General features: G+C 44.9%; 1 pseudogene; it reads right to left on the bottom strand.

Annotated features, from left to right (window-relative positions):
• LOC121929035 overlaps positions 1-2,894 on the bottom strand; it is a 45,101-nt pseudogene extending 42,207 nt beyond the window's left edge.
• Between the last annotated feature and the right edge of the window lie 3,473 nt (positions 2,895-6,367).

Here is a 6,367-nt window from a genome sequence, read left to right as displayed (position 1 = left end):
GGAGAATACTTGCCCATAGGGAATCATTGGAGAATACTTGCCCATAGGGAATCATTGGAGAATGCTGCCCATAGGGAATCATTGAAGAATACTTGCCCTAGGGATCATTGGAGAATACCTGCCCTAGGGAATACTGGAGAACTTGCCCATAGGATCATTGGGAATACTTGCCATAGGGAATTCATGGAGGAATACTTGCCATAGGGAATCATTGGGGAATGCTGCCCATGGAATATTGAAGAATACTTGCCCATAGGGAATCATGGAGAATACTTGCCCATAGGGAATCAGGAGAATACTTGCCCATAGGGTCAATCATGGAGAATATTGCCCATAGGGAATCATGGAGAATACTTGCCCCTAGGGATCACTTGGAGCATACTTGCCCATAGGGAATCATTGGAGAATACTTGCCCATAGGGTCATGGAGAATCTTGCCCATAGGGAATCATTGAGAGATACTTGCCCATAGGGAATCATTGAGATACTTTGCCCATGGAATCACTGGAGAATACTTGCCCATAGGGAATCATTGGAGAATACTTGCCCATATGGGACTCATGGAGAATGCTTGCCATAGGGAATCACTGGGAGAATGCTTGCCCATAGGGAAACCTAAGGACATATAGCACTAGCATTCCTCTTCAACCGCTATGGTTCCATCCTGGGGAATCTTTGGAGGGGAGACCCAGTTGGAATACAATTGAGCCAAGGCACTTAAAGAGGTATCAAACTGGGTTAGTCCTGCAATGTGGCCAATCCCCCGGATCTGCCCCGCCCTCTTTCCAGGGTCCCTTTCCCCATCGCAGGGCGATCCTCCTCCTGCGGGCTTACCTTAGCGCGGAGAGCAGCAGCGGAGGCGGGATCAGGATTAGAAACGGAGCCGGAGGAACCAGAGGGCAGGAGGCGCGGCTGGTGGCCCGGGAGGCCCCTCAGTCCTCCATGGGCAGCAGCCAGGCAGCGGCAGAGGCAGGAGTAGTGAAGATCCAGCAGGGAGCGGGAGCAGCAGAGTGGCGAGGATGCTCCAGAGCAGAGCCCTGCATGGCCGAGCGAGGATGAATGAGAATGAATGAATGACGATGAATGAATGAAGAATGACTTTCCAACCTGTGGGGGGCTCCTGGCCACGTTGATTGACAGGCACCCAGGGACTGAAGGAAGGGAGGGCAGCTGCTCCTTGGCCGGAAGGACAAAGGAGCCCTCTTTGCTAACCTCTCTGGAAGGCTGGGGGGAAGCAGATTCTCTCTGTTGGAGGTGGTTTAAAAAACAAAAAAACATAAAACGGTGTGCAAGCTTTCTGGTGAACAGAGCCCTTCACCATCGTCATCATCGTCATCATCCTCACCCCCCACTCACTCCCCACCCCCCCAGTGCCTTCCTCTTGGCAAGTGAATCACAAGGTATGTCTGGGAAATCAATCTGCAAAAGGAGCTTGCAGACCATCAGCTAGGAGAAAGCAGTGGCAGCATGGGCTTTGGTAGACCTGAGCCTCTTCCTCAGATGCAGGAGGTGGATAAGATCGTGCAGGAGGTCACAGATGCATGAGTGGAGAGTCCGGAACATCCGTGGTCCTGAACAAATGCTCAGTTCAAGAAGGGTCCCAGGGTCTGTCTCTGGACTCTCCAAAAATCCAGCACATCCATCTGAGGATGGAGTTTCAAGTCAACAAAGCTCTCTCTCTGGACTCTCCACTCCACCTCCTGCATCTGAGGAAGGAGACTCAAGTCAACCAAGCTCATGCCATCAGCATGTCTGTCTACACTGGAAAAGATACAGGAAGCCAAGGGATCGTGTAGCACCATTGAGACCGAAGAAAGGGCGGCAGCATGGTCTTTGGTAGATGGAGTCTCTTCCTCAGATGCAGGAGGTGGAGTGAAGAATGCAGAGGCAGAGTTTTGTCTGAACAAGCTCAGTTCAAGAAGGGCCCTACCGTATTCCCTGGCCTCCCCATCTACATCTGAGGAAGGAGGCCCAATCTAGGAAAGCTCTGTTACCAGCATGGCTCGCCTACACTGGAACAGAATAGCCAGCCCTCCTTACCACGGATTTTTGTATACATGAATTCAAGCATCCATGGCTTGAAAATTTTTTTAAATGTTAATTTCACGCATCAAACCTTGATTTTTCCATTTTATTAAGGAACCACCTTTTGCTATGCCATTGTATTTAATGGGACTTGAGCATACGTGGATTTGTTTTCACGGGGATTCCTGGACCAAACCCCAGCGGATAACAAAGGTCCACTGTACCAGGAATGCCGAGGGATCATGTAGCTTTGTTGAGATTGAAAGAAAGGAAAGAAAAAGAAAGAAAGCTGGTACGAGGGCTTTGGTAGACTTGAGCCTCCTCTCAGATGCAAGAAGTGGAGTGGAGAGTCCAGAGACAGACCATAAAAAACCAGCCCATGCATTGAGGAACGAGGCTCATCATTAACCAACCATCCTTAAAACTGAAATTGTCAGTTCCTCTCCACGCCCACAAAGTTGTTGCATTCAGGGTCCATTCCCACTATGGAAATACCCAGTGTGAAAACAGGTTCATTTTCCATTCATTCCCACTGGCCTCAACGCACCCAGCACTGTTTGTAGGGGACCACGAAAAACCCATGTATTTGACAACGGGTCCATAAGCACATCTTTTTTTAAAGATCCAGAATGATCCAGATCTTCGGTAGTGTGACATGCTACCAAATGGATCCAGATTACAGGGATCATTCCCAGACATGGAGGCGCTTCCATGTTGAAATGAAGTAGCACATGTGTGAAAGCCAGGGAGGTTTAAATACCTCTGAGAAATTCGATCGCGTTAAACGCAGTGGGAACATCGTCCTCTATTGCATCACTGCGAGCTGCAGATCTCCGTGGGATAAACATAGTCTGATGCCCCATGGACATGTACCCACAGAGACTGCTCTATATCTCTGGACTCTCCCCTCACCTCCTACATCTGAGTAAGGAGACCCAAGTCTCCCAAAGATCATGCTGCCAAATTCTCTTTTTCAGTTAGTCTCCAAGGTACTACAAGATCCCTTGGCAGACCAATTTTCCAGACTAACTCAAGGTGACTCCAAAAGTCAGCTCTCAAACTGATCCTAAATGAGAGGAAACCTCATTTCTGAGGTATATGTTTTATAATGAGCTCAAGAACTTTTTGAAACCAGTTTCCTTCTTGACTTTTTTCTTGTAACGAACCACTTGAACAGAAACAAAAAAAATTTGGGAGATATAGGACAAAGGAGTTGCTCTCTCAGCCGAGATCAAACGGACCAAGACAAGTTAATATTATTTGCATTATGATTTTTATTTATTTTATTACATGCCTTTTTCTGCAAACTTTACCATACTCTATGTTTTATCTTGTTTTTGTAGACCATTGGGTTTATAGCTGTCACTGGTTTGAGTGCTGGATTCTGGGAGACTCTGGGAGACCTCAGCCTTGGACTACCTTAGACAGGTCATGCTCTCTCAGCCTCAACCAAGCATTATCTGCAAGCATTAGCTGAACAAACCTTGCCAGGAAAGCCCCATCATAAGTCTGACATTGCGTTTGGTCAAAGGAGTTTATCAGACAGGGAATTGGAAGTATAATCCATGGCATCTGAATGCAATCATGGAGTTTAACGTTATTGCGTGATGACTACCACCACACAATTTTGGGCAATGGGAGTCACTCCAAATGCAATCATGGGGTTTCAGTTATTGTGTGATAGACTACCACACGCAATTTTGGGCAATGAGAAGTCCGTCCCAACACATCCTGGGTTTCATGTTATTGCGTGATAGACTACCACACGCAATTTTGGGCAATGAGAAGTCACACTCACCACGCAATCACGGGGTTTCAGTTATTGCGTGATAAGACTACCACACGCAATTTTGGGCAATGAGAAGTCAGTCCAACGCAATCAGGGGTTTCGTGTATTGCGTGATAGCTACCACACCACAATTTTGGGCAATGGGAGTCAGTCCAAACGCAATCATGGGGTTTTATGTTATGTGTGCGGAATACCACAGCAATTTTGGGCAATGAGAAGTCAGTCCAAACGCAATCATGGGGTTTCGTGTTATTGCGTGATAGACTACACACCACAATTTTGGGCAATGGAATCAGTCAAACGCAATCATGGGGTTTATGTTATTGTGTGATGACTACCACACGCAATTTTGGGCAATGGGAAGTCCGTCCAATGCAATCAACGGGGGTTTCATGTTATTGCGTGATAGACTACCACACACAATTTCAGGCAATGGCAAACCATTTTTGGGCAATGGGTAGTCAGTTCGAACACAATTCAAATTCACGTAATTCGCTGAATCGCGAATTCACATGAATGCGTTCTGGCCCCACTTTCTTTTCATTCAAAATTAAGAAAAATTCCTCCCGTGTGATAAACTCCTTTAAAAATACGGAAGACACACAATACCAATGAAGGTATCCTGTTTTGTGGGTTTTGTTTGATTGTATTTGTGTTTGTTTTCTCATGGGTCCATATGTTGATATTTTTGTTTATTGTATTTTTTATTTTTTCCTGCGGGGGGGGGGGGCTTGGGAAAAATACAAAAAATTAGGATTGAACCTAACCACCGGAAGAGAGGATTTTTGAATCATGTGAATAGGGACTTCATGAAGAGTTTCTTTCCTTCAGCCATTTCATAATCTTCAAAAACTGTAAAAAGGAGATGAGTCGCTATAACTAAGCTTGTAGATCCCAGCTTGACAGTTCTATTTTTAAAACCACGGGCAGGTGGGGATAGACCTTTGTCCCAGATGATGGAGGATCACTCAGAGAATGTAGACAGGACTGATCTTGCAGATATTTGTCTTGGTTTATAGAGCTTCCTTGCTTCTGTGTAGGAATGCTTGCTTAGAATGTAAAGTAGAAGGGAATTGGCCACCTGTTGTCTTGCCTTCTGCATTTTCAAAGGAGAGGGCTGTGTCTCCCTGTTAGCAGCCATTTTGACATCTGTAGTGATTTGATAGTCTTCACACTGAAAATTGCATTCATACTGGATGACATTGGACAACAAAGTCCTGGGTTCACATCTTTTCTCAGTTGCAGATCCTCTGGCTTGGTTATTTATACATGCTGTAAGTAACTACATGATTACACTTGACAACACAATATATTGAACTCTGATGAACATTTCTTCAAATGTAAACAACATAAATAATAAAGATCTATCTGACAGGGTCATTGGAAAGATGAACAGATCCTGCCATGAAGTGTTTTCTGAATTAAATTTTCATCTATTACTATTAATAGGAGAGGCTGGAACGGAAGATGAATCTGCTTGCCAGATGTAGTAGTGACTGGTGAAGAAAGCTGTACAAGCCTCACCTCTCCTTTTCCCTCCAAAGGTCTTGGCCTCCAGATAAAGGCGCGAAGAGAAAGATGAGGATGTGTCTGTTGGATTCCCTCCTCCCATATGTGTGTGTGTGCATGGGGATGGAGGGTGATCTTGAAATAACCCATCCATGAATGTTCCTGAGACTTCTACAAAAATGTTCCTAAAGCAGGAAAATAATTGACCGGTTCAATGCATTCTGTTCCGATCAGCTTTCACAATTTACCCCTGTCTTTGCCATTCACCTTCACACTATGTAGGTAGTTTTCTTACCAAACCCCTCAAAAGTCTGGAAACTGCCAAAGAGTGCTACTGTACATTAATTTAATGGGACTTATGAAAGAGACCTTCCTGGCACTTGGCTCACGGTCCTTTGCCAAGTACTCTGTATTCTCTAAGCCAGTAGTTTTGAGAATGAGATAAAGATTTTTTTTACCTGATCTATTCACTAGCTAAAGTAAGATATAGCCTTTATGTATATATAGATAAAGCATTAGTAAACTTCTGGTTGAACTACAAGCTGTAGTCTTCTGTTTGAACTACAAGCTACATCCATCCAAGCCTTGGTGCTACCTGGCTATCTGATATCTCCCATGTATATCTAAAATCTGCTGCAACATCTAGGGGTGCCGTGTTGCCCACATAGCAAATCCAAATAACATCAAACAATGATACCTTTATGGGGCCAACGAAAATGCACAATTACATGTTGCAAGCTTTCAAAGTCACATTGGCTTCTTCATTAGGCAAACAGGAGAAAAAATTGAAGATGTTAGACTAGGCCTACATTTTCTGTTTCTTGTCTTAGTCCAGATGGTAGGGAGGCCTTCTGGAGGCTGGCAGTTTTCCTGATGCCAACATGAAGACGTCTTGAGGAATTCAGTTTGCTGTACCTACATAGGAGCCTGTGGCTTCACAAGGAGGAGGGACTGTGGATTCAAAGGAAACATCTTCTTTGAATTGTCAAAAAGATATTAAATTTCCTTGACTTTGAAAAACTACCAGTGACTGCATGGCCAAGG

Source organism: Sceloporus undulatus, chromosome 4 (assembly GCF_019175285.1).
Source record: "Sceloporus undulatus isolate JIND9_A2432 ecotype Alabama chromosome 4, SceUnd_v1.1, whole genome shotgun sequence".
Classification (NCBI taxonomy): domain Eukaryota; kingdom Metazoa; phylum Chordata; class Lepidosauria; order Squamata; family Phrynosomatidae; genus Sceloporus; species Sceloporus undulatus.
Note: the sequence above shows the minus strand (reverse complement) of the source record. Positions and strands in the feature narration are given on the sequence as shown.